Source organism: Balaenoptera acutorostrata, chromosome 4, assembly GCF_949987535.1.
Source record: "Balaenoptera acutorostrata chromosome 4, mBalAcu1.1, whole genome shotgun sequence".
Lineage (NCBI taxonomy): Eukaryota > Metazoa > Chordata > Mammalia > Artiodactyla > Balaenopteridae > Balaenoptera > Balaenoptera acutorostrata.
Window position 1 is genome coordinate 77,571,756 of NC_080067.1, and position 16,276 is coordinate 77,588,031.

General features: G+C 46.0%; 1 protein-coding gene across 1 annotated transcript in view; it reads right to left on the reverse strand.

Moving 5' to 3' along the window:
- XXYLT1 (xyloside xylosyltransferase 1) overlaps positions 1 to 16,276 on the reverse strand; it is a 198,204-nt gene that overhangs the window by 141,497 nt on the left and 40,431 nt on the right. The window lies entirely within an intron of this gene.

The following is a 16,276-nucleotide window of genomic DNA, read 5'->3' on the forward strand; positions in this document are numbered from 1 at the left end:
ATTGATCTTTATTTCTGTTTGTGTGCCAGTACCATACTGTCTTGATTCTGGTAGCTTTGTAGTATACTCTGAAGTCAGGGAGCCTGATTCCTCCAGCTCCATTTTTCTTCCTCAAGATTGCTTTGGCTATTCGGGGTCTTTTGTGTTTCCATACAAATTGTGAAATTTTTTGTTCTAGTTCTGTGAAAAATGCCAGTGGTAGTTTGATAGGGATTGCATTGAATCTGTAGATTGCTTTGGGTAGTATAGTCATTTTCACAATGTTGATTCTTCCAATCCAAGAACATGGTATATCTCTCCATCTGTTTGTATCATCTTTAAGTTCTTTCATCAGCATCTTATGGTTTTCTGCATACAGGTCTTTCGTCTCCTGAGGTAGGTTTATTCCTAGGTATTTTATTCTTTTTGTTGCAATGGTAAATGGGAGTGTTTCCATAATTTCTCTTTCAGATTTTTCATCATTAGTGTATAGGAATGCAAGAGATTTCTGTGCATTAATTTTGTATCCTGCTACTTTACCAAATTCATTGATTAGCTCTAGTAGTTTTCTGGTAGCATCTTTAGGATTCTCTATGTACAGGTATAGTATCCTGTCATCTGCAAAGTGACAGTTTTACTTCTTCTTTTCCAATTTAGATTCCTTTTATTTCTTTTTCTTCTCTGATTGCTGTGGCTAAAACTTCCAAAACTATGTTGAATAACAGTGGTGAGAGTAGGCAACCTTGTCTTGTTCCTGATTTTAGAGGAAATGGTATCAGTTTTTCACCACTGAGAACGATGTTGGCTATGGGTTTGTCATATACGGCCTTTATTATGTTGAGGTAAGTTCCCTCTATGCCTACTTTCTGGAGGGTTTTTATCATAAATGGGTGTTGAATTTTGTCGAAAGCATTTTCTGCATCTATTGAGATGATCATATGGTTTTTATCCTTCAGTTTGTTAATATGGTATATCACATTGATTGATTTGCATATATTGAAGAATTCTTGCATTCCTGGGATAAACCCCACTTGGTCATGGTGTATGATCCTTTTAATGTGCTGTTGGATTCTGTTTGCTAGTATTTTGTTGAGGATTTTTGCATCTATGTTCATCAGTGATATTGGCCTGTAGTTTTCTTTTTTTGTGACATCTTTGTCTGGTTTTGGTATCAGGGTGATGGTGGCCTCGTAGAATGAGTTTGGGAGTGTTCCTCCCTCTGTTATATTTTGGAAGAGTTTGAGAAGGATAGGTGTTAGCTCTTCTCTAAATGTTTGATAGAATTCGCCTGTGAAGCCATCTGGTCCTGGGCTTTTGTTTGCTGGAAGATTTTTAATCACAGTTTCCCAAGTAAGAGCTTTGGTGACCACTGCTCACTGACCTACAGTCAATTGACTCATGTGAACCCTCTCCTGGACTCTGTAGGGCAGATCCATGACTACACTGTGACATGAAGTAAACCTAGAAATATCTGTTTAGACTGGGCTGGGAAGAGGGGGTCAAACAACCTTGTCCTATTCTGACTTCATCAGCCACTCGTTTAAGGATAAAAGTCACTTGGTGGAAAGAGCCCTGGACCACAAGAAGGAAATCTGGGTTCCCATCCCTGGTCCAATATGAGCCCCAGGGTCTAACGTGCTCTTGTGCTCCACCACTAGCCACCTCTCTGGACGTCAGTCTCCCCATCAGTAATATTTAGGGATGAAGTGAACATAGGTTCTCAATTGGAGATGAACATTAGACTTATTCAGGGCACTCTCTGGAAGTAATCCTGTCTAGATCCAACCCCAGACCTACTGAGTCAAAAATCTCTATTTTCACTGCATATAAAAATCACCTCAATTAAAAAAAAAAAAATCTCTGAGTGCTGGAACCCAGGCAAAGTATTTTGAAAAAACTCCCTGGGTGATTCCGATCAAAAAACTTGCCTGGATGATTACAAGCATCCCTTCCAGCATCTTATAAAAGGCCACCCGACTTCTGGGTTCCTCTATGAAGAAGGTGTCGAACATACTGCCTTTCAAATCATTGGCTGGACGAGGTCAGGATTGTTGGGAAGGGCCCTCAGTTCCTGCAGAGAGGTGCTCTGTATATCCTGGGAAGCCCAGCACACACTTTTACCCAGCTGCTTCTGGGACATTCCATACAGCTACCTATCTCTGCAAGTCCAGCTGAACCCTCTGCCTTTAAGCCATCCTAACACTCTCTCAAACCATGTGCCAAAAAAAGCAAGCACCAACTAACCCAGATCCTCCTCCCCAACTCTATACTCACTTCATCCCAAGTCTTGTCTTGGTGCTGTTCCTTGTTGATGATCCCATTTCTGCCCTTCTGGACTGGGAATCTGTACTGGAGTCTCAGGCTTCCCTTCCACAAAGACCCTTGCTTGGGTTCACTCCACTGGCTTGTCACACTTTGGGCTATCTCAGGTAGAACACCTATCCTGGCTGGCCCCATACACATCCCAGGGACTATCTAAAGCTCACAGAACCTGACTGGCCAAGGGATAAAGGCATCATAACCTGAGGCCCAGAAGGACCCAAAGCCTTGGCATTCTGTTTAATTCTGAGTTTGGGCCTTAGCCACCTCTCTGCTCCTCTCTTCCATCTGCACAGGTAACTGAGCATTGGATGAGGCCAATTTCATACTTGGAACAAGTTTCTGGAGTGTTGAATCTCACTCTGTTCCAGTCGTCAGCACAAAGGGCTATAGAGAGACATAATAACATGAAAACAAAATAAATAAATGTAAGTGTTTAGAACTAATCCTAAAATCAACACACAATGGAATAGAGCAGAGATTGCAATGTAACCTTAAGGAGACCAACTAGGTCCCTGGCCAGGAAAATTGGCAGTAACCTGATAGAATACATTAATAAGTCTTAAAATATAAGCTGTCAATCAAAAGACTGAGAATCTCAGAGGCGAATGTGACAGCGCCCATGTGAGCCCTGTTTTGGGAGGAGAAAACCACAGGCATGGGCTTTAGAGCACATGGTTTCACTGCCCACCATCCCGTCCATCTTCCCTTAAATTTCTATATACACACTCCTATATGTATAGCCTGACATGTCTACCGGCAGCCCCAAAGATGAAAACCTAGGAATCCTGAGAACACTGTCGATTTGGCGTCCACAATCCCAAGCTAAAAGGATATCCTCAGACTATCAGCTCCCTAGCTTCTAAACTTCTGTATCCAGAGTCACTCACTTGAGTCACCTCGAAAGAAGAGTTGCTTTAGATGAATTCAGAGAAGAAAGTAGGCCAGAACAATTCTTAAGGATAATAATAGTTCATTTATCTATTAACACTACAATTTACAGACTGCTTCATCAGAAATCATGAAATAATGTTTTTTATAATCTTGAAGTGAAGAAGACTTTTCTAGGTGGGACACAAAATCTAAGTCACAAAGGACTGACACATCTGAGAACACAAATATTTTTAGACTTCATGGGGGAAAAAAGAGTCAAAATGTAACGAACTATAAAAAAAATATTTTCAATGTATATCAGGGACAAAGAAAAAAACCTAATTTCCTTAATAAATAAAGAGCTCCTTGAAATCAGTAAGGAAAAAGTCAACAACTCAACAGAAAAATGGGCTAAGGATATAAATAGTTCCAAGAAAAGTAAATGCAGTGGTTCTTACCATATTAAAGGAGATCCAATTTCACTCAAAATAAGAGCAAGAAAAATTAATATTCCATTAGATACAATTTTTCACCTATAAAATTGGCAAAGATCAAATAGTTTGCTTACATTCTGAGCTGGGTATGGGGAAACAGACAATCTCATTCATGCTGGTGGATTTAGAAATTGATATAAACATGATGGAGGGCAATTTGGCAACATCTATCAAAATCTTAAATGCACACACCTTTGACTCAACAATTTCACTTTTAAGGATTCATCCAACAAAATCCTGCGTATGTGTAAAATCACGGGTGAACAAGGTAGTAACTGCAGCATTGTTTTTAATTATAAAATTTGGAAATAATCTAAAGGTACATCAACAATGGACTAGTTAAGTAAATTAAATTCCATACAATAAAATACTCTGTAGGGTGGGGGAGGGATGGATTGGGAGTTTGGGATTAGCAGATGCAAACTGTTATATATAGAATGGATAAACAACAAGGTCCTACTGTATAGCACAGGGAATTATATTCAATATCCTGTGATAAACCATAATGAGAAAAAATATGAAAAAGAATGTGTATACATGTATAACTAAATCTCTTTGCTGTATAGAAGAAATTAACACAACATTGTAAATCAACTCTACTTCAATAAAATAAATTTTTAAAAATAAAATACTCTGTAGCTATAAAAAGAATGAGGCACCCCTAAACACACTGATTTGAAAATATCAACAAGACATTAAGTGAAAAAAAAAATAAGGTGCAGAACCTTTCCAGGGAGTTGAGAACTTGGTGGCAGGGAGGAGGGTAAGAAGACTTATTTTATTTTCTCTGTATACCCTTTTGTGTTTTCTGAATTTTCTACCATGTGGCGGTGCTTGAAAATAAGACAACAAAAATTTTAAATGAGTTTCATCAATGTAGTAAACCTATACGCATCGATATCTAGACGTCTATCATATTATTAAGTGGGGGAAAAAAGCACATCTCGTTTATATTGAAAAAAACCTCTTTTGTTGTGTGTTGACATATGTGTGTTCATAAACGCATAGAAAAAGGCTTAAAACAAAACATACCATCTATTTACAGTGCTCACCCTTGAGGAGGGGAGTAGAATTGGGGTAGGAAAGAGAGAACCAAGGAATCTGTGCACTGGTTACCTTTAAAAATCTGCATTTTAAAGATTTTTCTAATTGACCACCCATAACTTTTTGTTTTGATTACTGTATTCTTTGTTTCTAAAAGTTCTATTTTTGGTTGTTTTTCAAATATGTTAGGTCATTTTTTTAAAGTTCCCTTCAGGTATTCCCAGGTTTGTCTTTTGTTTCTTTAAACAAGGTTAGCATACATTTTTTATGATCCCAATCTGTTAATTCCAACATCTGAAGTGTTAAAGGGTCTGCTTCTGCTGCTTCTTGTTTTTGCTGGTTCTCACTCATTGTACCTTATTTTCTTTGTGTTTGGTTCTTTTGAGCTGTGCACTGTTCATCGTCCTTGAAAGTTATTTGTGAGAAAGTAGGTGGCCAGGGCAACACTCAGTTAAGGTCCTGCCAGGTTTATGGATCATCCAAACCCCCTTTTACTTGTAAAAAGCAGGCCCTGGAGTCAGGCAGTCCACGTTCTGTCCAGCTCTCCCATCAGTGCGGTGTCTTGGGACAATTTACCTGATCCCTCTGGGCCCAGTTTTCTCACCTGTAAAGTAGGGGACTGTACCTCCCTCTGAGCTAATGGGAGATAATACCATATAGTAAGGCACTCAGCACATGCCTGGCACAAGGTGAGGCTTCTCTAAATCATGGCATCTATCATTACTGTAACATTGTACATCAAGGATCTGACCCAAGGAGATGGCAGCAAGAATATGGAGAAGGGGAGGGCAGCTGGGAGGGAACAACTGGGAATGGGATCTCCCCCTAAGGAACCTGTAGGCTTTGCGGGACCAAGAGCCGCACAGGCTGCATCTCAGCACTTCTCACAGGCCACCTAGTCCACAGCAGGTGCTAACAGAAGTGTTACAGAAAGTAAGACGTGTGTGAAAGGGACTGTGTGATAAACAGTGTGCCCCCTGGGCCCTCAGGTCCTCCAAACTTGCTACCCAGAGAGTGATCGCCCACAGAAAGGCCACTTGGAAGTCACAGAGGCCCAAAGAAGAGGGGCAGAGTGCCACCAAGGCAACACCCTGGCTCCTAGAGCCCCCGCCCCCAAAGAGGGACAACGTGTCAGGGACAACGAGACAGGAACAGCCAGCAGGTTCCGTGCAGAGCAGCCCCAAAGAAACTCTACCTGCCCTCTGGCTGCAATGCCTGCTCACACCTCTGTGCTGCCTGGATGTGAACGTTCACACCAGGGTCCTCCACTGCCGGACCTTCACGACCATTGTTTGTTAATTCAATGACCTGCACCCACCACTGCACCTCACTGAAAACCCTTTTGGGTCCACATATCCTTCAAGAGAGCAGCAGACGCAACTCCAACCCCAGGCCTGGGACAGATAGCGATACAAAAGGGGAGCATGCTGGCACTAGAGAAAACCCACAAAAGAAGCGAGTCTAACAACACTGAAATCTCATTTTCTAGAACACAAGGAACACAGATCTGGCAATCCCTTGGCATTTAAAGTAAGGTGCAAACAGCCTGACAAAACCATCCTCTCTGCTGTTAGTGTCTCTCCAACACAATTCCTCTGCGCAGTGTTTTTCCGTAAATCTATTACTGATTCTTCACAGCCCCCCGCTGCGGAGCGCTGGAACTGTCATTCTTGATGCTGAAGGGGCTGGAGGCCAGGTAACTGCTGTGCTTCTTGTCTGAAGTCACCCAGGAACCTGGGGACATTTAGTCAGGTCAGCCCCTGGAACAGAAGCTGCCACTAACATCAGGGACATGGGTCAACAGCTCAGCAAGTGATGGGGGAGGATTACGACCCTGACGAAGTTACATGTGTGGCAGACACAGCACAAGGGAGGAGATGAGGAAAAAGAGCTTTGAAAAAGCCTCACATTTTTATTTCTAATAGAACGTGGAATTTGCTGCACATGGTGTTCTAGAAAACCGTCATCATCTTAAGCAAATCTGGTGCGAACCTGTGGCTAAAAGGGCAGCAGGCGCATGCATACACACTCACACGCTGGGATCTCCACCTTCCGGTCAGCAGAACTGCCAGCCAGGTCAAGAAAGATGAAAGGTGACTGGATGACCCATGCTAGCAGGCAGGGTGGTGGGCGGGGACTACAGTCTCATGGGTCACTCAGGCAACCTGAGTATCTCATTCCCAACCACCACCCGCCCCCCGCCGTGTTCTTTAAAAACCAAGCTGTACTAAACATGCTTGATGTGCAGCTACCCTGGTGATCCAGCTGCCCTGCAGCATCTAGCCAGGCTAGGAAACGCAGGTGCGGATAGTCAGGAAGCATCTACCGTACTTCCCGAAGGTGCTGCGATGCCACTTTCAGATATCCCACAAAAGAGAAGCACCAATAATCTCAGTTAGGGAGAGTTTATAAAGCAGTTTCACATGTATCATCTCAATCATCCAAGACAATCAGGGCATGGGTTTCTATGCCAAGTTGGTAGGGCAGAAAAGAGAGGAAGAAGGAGAGAAGACCTATAGACTGAGACTCAAGCAACACTCACACATTGCTGGTAGGCATGTAAAATGGTACGGCCACTCTGGAAAAGCTTGGCAATTTCTTATAAAACTAAGCATGGAACTACTATAAGACCAAGCTACTGTTCTTTCAGGCATTTATTCCAGAGAAATAACAATTTATGTTCACACAAAAACTTGTATGCAAATGTCCTAGCAGTTTTTTTCATAATAACCCCAAACTGGAAACAACCCAGATGTCCTTAAATGTGTGAACGGTGAAACACACTGGGGTATATCTATACTATTGAATACTACTCAGCAATAAAAAGGAATGGATTTTGATACATGCAACAACTTGAAAGAGTCTCCAGAGAATTATGTTGAGTGAAAAAAAAGTCAGTCTTAAAAGGTTACATACTTCATGATTCCATTTACATAGCATTCTTGAAATGACAAAAGTATAGAAAATGGAAAACAGATTAGTGGTTGCCAAGGGTGGGGTGGGGAGTGTGAGGAGTGGATGTGGCTATAAAAGGGCAACATGAAGGAGCCTTGTGATGATGGAATGCTCTGTATCTTGACTACATCAATGTCAGTATCCTAGTGGTCATGTACTGTAGTCTAGCAAGATGGTACCACTGGGAGAAAGTTGGTAAAGGATCTCTATATTCTTTCTTACAACTACATATTCATCTACAAATAACTCAAATTTAAAAGTTTAATTTACAAAAAGAGAGAGAGGAAGACTTAAGAGACATGTAGCCCTTGTCTGAATCCCGATTTGAACAAACCTATAAAAACACATTTCTAAGACAATTGAAGAATGTGAACACTGCTTGGATATTAGATGATAATAAGGAATTGTTAATTTTGTTAAATGTAATAAAGATACTGTGTTTATGTTAAAAAAAAATAAAGGTACTTATCTGTCAGAGATACTTATCAAAGTATTTAAGAAGAAAATAATATGATATCTGGTGTGTGCTTTGAAATAACCCAGGGTTGAGGGAGAAGGCAGTGGGTGGGAATAGAGATAAAATAAGATAGGCCATGAGTTGATAACTATTGAAGCTGGGTGATGGGTATGACAGAGTTCATTATGTTATTCTACTTTTGTATATATTTGAATTTTTCATAATAAAAGGTGCAGGAAAAGTCCCAGAGAGGACACTCACTGCCTTGCCTAAGGCCACACCATCAGTAATAAAGAGAAGTAGATGCCAGAGGCACCCAGCTACGCTGTGAGCTCAGAGCTGTGGCTCTCTAATCAGCGTCGGGCACTAAGCAGCCCGGCAGCGCAACGATGGAGGCCCCAAGGGCCCAGGAGACCCAACATTCATCAGAGATGCCACGTGTCAGGCTGAGCGGGAGGCTCGAGCATATCCTGCCCTTCTGCAACAGAAGATACAGACGTTCTCAGAGGCCACACGACAGAAAAACCGTGTGTTCATCTGATCCACCTTGGAAAATGGCCAGATCGGCCCTCCTTGCCCTCTGTATGTACAGATGGCCCACCCTGTACAAGAGGCCACTCCAGGGAGAAAAGGCAGGTCACGCTCAAATGCCACATTCTTCTCAAAGCCTGGCCCCAAATTCCCTGGCCAAAGGTGCGTCCTCCTTTATCCTCTCACAGCTCTGTGCTTCCACCCCCGATCAGTTATCTGTTGCCGCGTATCAGGCTAATCCCAAACTCTGCAGCTGAAAACGGCAAACATTTATGATCTCACAGCTCTTGAGACACTTCAACCACAGCTTAGCTAGATGCACAGGCTGCAACCGTCTCAGAGTTCACTCATGTGGCTGTTGGTGGGCCTCAGGTCCTCTGGGCTGCTGGCCAGAGACATCAATTCCTTATCATGCAGGCCACTCCACAGGGCAGCGTGTAACATGGCAGCAAGGGCTCAGAGAGAAAAAGATCTCCAAGATGGAAGCCACAGTCTGCAGTAACATAATCTCAGAATCTTTGCCATATTCTATACACTAGAAGTCAGTAAGTCCAGCTCACAATCAAGTGAAGGGCATGAACACCAGGAGGTGGGGATCAGTGGGAACCAGCTCAGAGGCTGTGTACGACAATCCCCAAAGTCCATGCATCTGTATGACAGGAATTTTAAATTCCTTCACTAGAAAAGTCATGAGGGCAAGACCCACATCTGATGCACGCCTTTTCCCTTCCCCTCCCCTCCAGGGCCACCACAGACAGCTGCTCTGTGTCTTGAGAGCAGCAATCACACACCTGTCCCCTCCCACGCCCTTGCTGAAGAGGTAGGCACCGGTGGCCGGGTTTGGGACCACATGACCCCGCCTGCGCTGGTCCCAGCTGACTGGATCAATGACAAAAAAAGTCAACAATTCACGGCCTGCAGGCTGGCCAGAAGATTCTCTTTCAGGCTCTGAAATGGAAAGTACCAAGAGATGATGCCTGTCATGGGGAAGTTATAACAAACCAAAGCCCCACGCAAGCTTCGGTTCTGTGGGAACAGAAAAAAACACGTTTTTAAAAAAGCAGTATAGAGAGAAGAAAATGGAGAAGTATAGACGGAAACAGAGGTACCATTAGAGAGAGGGAAAGAGAACGAATCACCAGAACAGACGGGTCCCCAGAGCTGCCCCAAATTACAAGCTCTCTCCTGTAATAATCCCTCTTCTTGTGTTAATTTGCATGAGTCTCACTTTCTTAGAAGAGAGGAAGAAGAGAGGGAGGGAAGAAGAGCATCTAGGGCTCCTGGAAGGCCATCAGATGAGGGCCACAACACCCCGTCAGAAGGCTTGCAAGAGGGAGCTTACTTGAGGTTACCCACCAAATCAGCTCACGGTCAAAAGCTCACTCCTATCCCAAGCACTGTTGGTTCCCCAAATTCCACAGTTCTGTGATTAATGACTATAAGGGACAAACCTTATTATGCGATAGATGATGCTTTTAAAAAATATATCCACGTTGAACCTGACTACCCCAGTTCAATGCAGAGGGAAAACCTTCACCCACTGGACCCAGTCACCTCTCACTGCACCCCACACGCTCGCTCACCTCTCTCACTCACCTTCTCTTCTCAGAGGAGTTATGTCCCAGAGCCTAAGATGGGAGTAAGATTAGGGCAGAAACCAGCTAAGCCTGGTTAAGAAGTCAGTCCTGAACTAAGGCAAGAAGCTGGTGTGAGGGAGAGAAGCCACAAAGCCAAGGTTTAAGGCCACCTTTAGAGCTACCTGTGATGGCTCCCTGAGCAACAAGCAGCTCTAAACCAGTATTTTATCACCAGAACTCCACACCCATGGGGCTGATCCTATTCACTTAGTGGAATCCCTTGCCTGCTGAGAGTTCTTCTCCATATGTGATGGGAATCACCCCACCCATCCACCAAGGGCTTTCAGATTTTACAAAAAAGTTCAGGTTCACGTCATGTCCCATCTGCTTGACTTAGGACTCTCAAGAGGTTTTCACCCCCCAAAGGTCCAGGTCCAGAGGCTGCCCTGCGGACACCCTGCGTGCTTGCAGAGCCTGCCCTCTGGAAGCCCTTCTGCTAGGCAGCGCGGTGACTGGGGGGTTATGTGGGGAGGCATTACGCGCCAAAGGAAGAGCTGAGCAAGGCCAGGAAGTCGGAAAGCCGAGGGCACGTTTGACCACAAACAATTTCAGGCAGCCACTCGGGCTGGAACACAGCATGGCTATGGGGGAGCAGCCAGAAACTCTGCTGAAGGGAGTGGGGAAGGGGGCTAACAGGGGCAGCGAGGCTTCAATCCCTGCGGCGCTCTCTGTCTCTGGAGGCCCAGGCACGGCCAGGCACATTCCAAAGGACGTCCAGAGCCAGAGTAAGTGGGTGGGGAAATGGAAGGAAGAGCAGGCCTGAGATTCATTCCAAGATGCTTAACCAGTAGGACCTGGTCATCAGCAATTACACACACAGCTTGCGTAGAGAAATAGAGTCTCCTCCTGCCAGGGGACGATGCACAAAGACAGGGACAAGGAGAAGATGCTCATTAATGTACTTAATGTCAACCGCAGAGGTGCTTGCTGGACACGCTGGACCGATGGATTTGGGATCTGCTGCCACCTGAAGAGACAGCATCCCTAGGGCGTGCTGGCCTCCGCCCAGGCTGAGAGGCAGGCTGCCCAGCACCACCCTCGCCCAGAATACCTGCCCTTCTCCTCCCTCACCCTCAACCCCGCAGCCTTCAAGGCCTGGCAGAAACCCACCTCATCCTCCTCAACGAAGTATCCCCTCTGAACGCTGGCAGAACTGATGGTATCTGGTCCATTCTCCATGCAAATAATCTGACACAATCTCCCCAGACCAGGCCCAGGGCTGCTGACCTCTAACGTCTGGCTCTGCGAGTACCCACTCGCTTGGGCTCTCTCCCAACCAGAAGGCGAGCACCTGGAGGGCAGGGCAGGTGCACCCACTCAGCGCCCAGTGTATGGCAAGAGACAGCCGCCCCTTCACAGGTGACACGTTGCCGAGAATAAACGCTGCTTAACCTCTTGACGTCAATAAATGTTGGCTGATACCTTTGACTGGTAGCCAAGAATTTAAAAGAGGATCTTGAAAAGTCAAAAGACAGAATCTAATGGGGGGACCAAAATGGAAGGTATTACTGTTCAATTTGGCAACTGTCTTCATTAGCTTACAAAGAGCTCCTGGCATTAAGTTAATAGAAAGTGGTCTGTGTCACCTTATTACTTTTAGCATTTTATGGGAAATCTGCTCAGTCGTCCCCTTTCAGAGTAAGAAGACTGAAATGCCTCAAATTTTTTCCATAGGAGCTGCCAGAAAACGGTTTTCACTGCAACCACTGGACACATGTTTATAACCTTTGTTCAGTATTTACTCAGATGTTTTCACCCAGGCAAGTTCCTGAGTATCTGTTTTTCCTTTTGCTTTCTTCCTCAGGAGAACTCCTGCTCCTCATGCCACGCTGAACACTGGCAGTCAGGGCATCACAGGCTGCAGCAGGAAATCAGGACCCACCGTGCTTCCTCAAGGCTTGAGGGGACCCATCAAGAAGCGGTCGTCCAGAAAACCCAAGCTCCTGGTTGTGATTAACGCACAAAGAACATCCAGTTTCTCTGCAATTTATCAGAAGCTGCTGGACTTCATCCCCAGGCAGTTCCAAACGGGCTTAAGAAAAAGTGCTGAGGCAGTGAGTCGGCTCTGGCATACGAAGGTGACCCACAAAATAGGCTAATTCAAGATACACACCTAGGGGCTTCCCTGGTGGCGCAGTGGTTAAGAATCCACCTGCCAGTGCAGGGGACACGGGTTCGAGCCCTGGTCTGGGAAGATCCCACATGCCGCGGAGCAACGAAGCCCGTGCACCGCAACTACTGAGCCTGTGCTCTAGAGCCCGCGAGCCACAACTACTGAGCCTGCGCACCTAGAGCCCGTGCTCCACAGGAAAAGCCACCGCAATAAGAAGCCTGTGCACCGCAACGAAGAACAGCCCTCGCTCGCCACAACTAGAGAAAGCCCGCGCACAGCAACGAAGACCCAACGCAGCCAAAAATAAATAAATAATTAATTAATTAATTTAAAAAAAAAAGATACACTCCTAACAGAAACGTATTCATTTAATTCACTTGACAGAGATTTCCTGAATGCCCACTACGTGCGTGGTATTATTCTAGGCACCGGGAGCAGAGCAATGAACAAAACACATAAGACTCCCTGCCCTCGTGGAACCTACATTTGGGTATGGGAGACAGACGATCAAAGAAGAAAGTAAAATACATTCTGTGTCAGATGGGATAAGGACTATGAAGAAAAATAAAGCCATGCAGGGGTCATAGCAGGGTGCTCCAGAGGGGGTGGGTACACCGTTACACAGGATGCTCAGGGATGCCTCACCAAGGAGGTGACAACCGGACAAAGATCTGAAGGAGGTGAGGGAGCAAGCCCTGAGGATCCCTGGGGAGGCTGGTCCAGGCAGAGGGGGCAGGGAAGCTGGTGCGACTGCAGGAGGATGAACAAAGGAGAGCTCAGGAGGAGAGGAGCGGAGTGGAGCTGACCGGCAGACCTTTAAACAGGACTTCAACCCACGGGCATCGTAGGCAACATAAAGACAGGGAAGCAAGAGCGGTGAGGCTAGAACAGGTGGTTTCCAGCTACGATGCCACTGAAAGCCCCTGCGAGGATGCTAAAATGGCCAAACAGATTGTGGTCCGTAGCCTAAGTGGCCAGTCTACACTCTGGATCTTATCCAACCCCTCAGGCTGTAGGTGAGGACCTGCCCCCTAGCCAGGGAAAGGCCTTGCCCACGGGGCTCACAGAAAGGTAGCAACAGAGTTAGAAATTGCAGTCAGCTGTACCTGGGGTGGCCTTCAGGGCCACACAGAATGGGCTGGCTTCCTCTTTCCCAGGACGGCCCTTCAGAAGGCATCAAGTCTACACAGACTTAAAGAACAGACTTATGGTTGCCAAGGGGGAGGGATGGAGGGGGAGTTTGGGGTCAACAGAAGCAAAGTATTACATATAGAATGGATAAACAAGGACCTACTGTCTAGCACAGGGAACTATATTCAATATCCTGTGATAAACCATAATGGAAAAAAATATGAAAAAGAATGTATATATGTGTATAAGTGAATCACTTTGCTGTATAGCAGAAACTAACACAACATTGTAACTCGACTCTACTTCAATTAAGAAAAAACAAGGCAGCAAGTCTTCTCTGGTGCGCAGGTCCGGTTCCCTCAAGGGTCCATTTCGGGATGGCACGGCCGCCCTCTGGGTCACCCTGCTCTGAAACCACTCCAGCTCGTCACTGCCACAAAGGGTGCCCTGCTTGCGGAGGGGCACCAGACATACATCGCCCTCCTTCTAAACAACTCTGTTCCCCATGGCCCCACCACGTTTCGTGATCCACAGAAAGTTTTCCTCACGCCTCTAGGTCTCAGGCAGACTTTGGGCAGCCCCAAAGCCACTTCAGAGCTGCTCAGGAAGTAGTTGTGGTATAAGCAACAAAGAAGCGAGTAATCAAAGCGCCATGCCCAGCCGGAGGCTCCCCGGGCTGAGCTGCAGGGAGAGGAGGAAAGTCTGACAGGAAGTGCCTTTCCCTGCGGGCTGAGGCGTCCTGCGCCGCTCGCCCACCCCCCAGAGCCCACCCCCTAGAGAGAGCTACGCCAGGGTGGTGTATTTACTACTCTAGTTCGAGGGCAGCATTTCTTAAAGTGAGTCCTGAGAAACAGCCCTGCCTCAGAATGTGAATAAGGATTCCTCAGAAAGGGGTTCTGTGCTAAGTTACATTTGAGAAATACTGGGTGAAACTAAGTTAAACTTCTTTTTTTTTTAACTTCAGCACTTATCAGAGCTTTTTTTTTTTTTAAACATCTTTATTGGAGTATAATTGCTTTACAATGGTGTGTTAGTTTCTGCTTTATAACAAAGTGAATCAGTTATACATATACATATGTTCCCATATCTCTTCCCTCTTGCATCTCCCTCCCTCCCACCCCTCTAGGTGGTCACAAAGCACCGAGCTGATCTCCCTGTGCTATGCAGCTGCTTCCCACTAGCTAGCTATTTTACATTTGGTAGTGTATATATGTCCATGCCACTCTCTCACTTTGTCACAGCTTACCCTTCCCCCTCCCCATATCCTCAAGTCCATTCTCTAGTAGGTCTGTGTCTTTATTCCCGTCTTGCCACTAGGTTCTTCATGACCTTTTTTTTTTTTTTCCTTAGATTCCATATATATGTGTTAGCATACTGTATTTGTTCTTCTCTTTCTGACTTACTCCACTCTGTATGACAGACTCTAACTCCATCAGAGCTTTTGATGTGCTGCTAGGCACCGGACCCTCCGGGAGGAAAAGCACCAGTGACACGTGTTATTAGTCCCAGGGACTAAGACTCTTCAGACGCCGTCTCAGCCCCCGTCCAACCCTATGACATCTGTACAGTCATTTATCCCCGTTTTCTAAACAAAGAGTCAGCGGTACGGAGAAGCGAGGCTGTTCACCCAGAGCCTCTGTTAGGAGTCAGGAGGGGGTTAGGCAGTCCAAGATGTTATCTTGAGCAGAGAACTCGGAGAAGTCCCAGCGAGCCCTACTCCTGAGGAGGCTTCTGAGACATTTAGCCACCCCAGCAGTCATGGCGGGTGGGAAAGTCAAGTACCACCTTGTTATCAGCTGGGCTGCTACGATGCAGGACTCCCTGGCAAACCAGGTTGGAGAATGTGGCTGAGGTCCAGAGTCTCAGCAGGACCTCCCTCTCCTCCCGCACAGGTAAGCCTGAGGGGTGCAGGAGAGAGAGGGAAACGGTGCCCCCCACCCCGCCCTGCTGAGGCAGCCCTGTTCCCACCATGGCTCCTGTCTCAGGAGCCAGCAGAAAACTCCAGAGAGAAGGGGAGCCGCACTCATGCATGAGACCTCTTACGCAGTGACCGCGCCCACTAGTAAACAGGGTCCTCGAGCCCGTGGACATCACTGTCCTCTGGAGAGGAACCGGGGAAGGGAGAGAGCCCCCCCCTCACCACAGCCGATTCCACAACCACACTAAACCACCCCTCAGGCCACTTCATCCCTGAAGTAAGCAGAGGCCGTGGGACTAACTGTGGGTACCGCTGCCGCCTCTCCCACTAAGGATTTCAGGAACTGGCAAACCAGTTAAAACAGCATCAATGAGTTTAGGGGGCCCCTTGCTTCTGCTTTCTTCCGATACTGAACCTGATGGGGTAGGGGCAGAGAAGAGGCCACCCCCAGGATCCCCACCCCTTCTCCACTGCACCCCAGGTTCCAGAATGCGTGTACATCCTGCTGCAGGACCCCTCCTACCAGACACATGTCTGCCTCACTGAGGGATGATTAAACATTGGTTATAGACTAGCTTCCTGATTTGGGTTCTAACTGAGTGAAATGATAAAGTTCCAAAACCCAGCCTTAAAAGCCTTCTCTGTTTTATAAAACTGCTATGAGACAACAGTGGAGAATATTAATGACCCCCCACGGTAGCGAGTAAAAGCACAAAAAAGCACAGAACAAAGAAGTCCACACTGAATATAGCTTTTACGACATTTGTCAAATTTCACCTAAGGAAAAAAGAAAAAAAGAAGATGGAATTTTAAAGGCTTTCTGCA